The sequence below is a fragment of the Octodon degus genome, unplaced genomic scaffold, assembly GCF_000260255.1.
Source record: "Octodon degus isolate 3935 unplaced genomic scaffold, OctDeg1.0 scaffold00015, whole genome shotgun sequence".
NCBI classification, from domain to species: domain Eukaryota; kingdom Metazoa; phylum Chordata; class Mammalia; order Rodentia; family Octodontidae; genus Octodon; species Octodon degus.
The window spans coordinates 15,460,757-15,461,601 of NW_004524591.1; positions in this window are offsets into that span (position 1 = coordinate 15,460,757).

The following is an 845-nucleotide window of genomic DNA, read 5'->3' on the forward strand; positions in this document are numbered from 1 at the left end:
TGTAGTGAGACCCTGTATATAAATAAATAAATAAATAAATAAATAAATAAATAAATAAATTCTAGATAGAAGGCCTTTGTCAGAGGGACAGTTAGGTGTACTTCCCCCCTTTTGCCTCCAGTTTGTGGGTTTTCCTTTTACTCTGTTGGAGATTTGCTTTGAAGTGCATAAGCTTTTCAGGAAGATGACATCCCAGTTGTTGATTATTTGAAGTATTTCCTGGGCAGTTTGGGTTTTGTTCAATAATTCTCTATCTACCTCTATGTCTTTAAGGTTCCTATCTAAGTTTTCCTCCAGAAGATTTAGTGTTTCTGTTTTCGTGTTTAAATCTTTGATCCATTTTGGCTGTAGCTTTGTGTATGGTGATAGGCATGGGTCTCGTTTTAGCCTTCAGTATGTGGAAAGCCAGTTTTTCCAGCATCATTTTTTTAAAGAGGCTATCTTTCTTCTAGTGCACCTGTTTGGCCCCATTATCAAAGATAAGGTGGTTGATGTGTTGCAGTTGTGTCTGAATCTTCTAATCTCTTCTATTGATCCTCAGTTCTGTGTCTATGCCAGTACCATGCTGATTTTATCACAATAACTTCATAGAATAATTTAAGGTCATGGATTGTGATACCTCCTGCCTTCCCTTTGTTTCCCAAGATTGCTTTTGATATTCTGGGTCGCTTCTGGTTCCAAATGAATTTCAGGAAGTTTTTCTCTAGCACTGCGAGGTATACTAATGGTATTTTAATTGGGATTGCATTTCATCTGTATAACAATTTTGGGAGTATGGCCATTTTCACAATGCAGGTTCTTCCTCTCCAGGAACATGGAATATTTTTCCGTTTTCTCAAATCCTC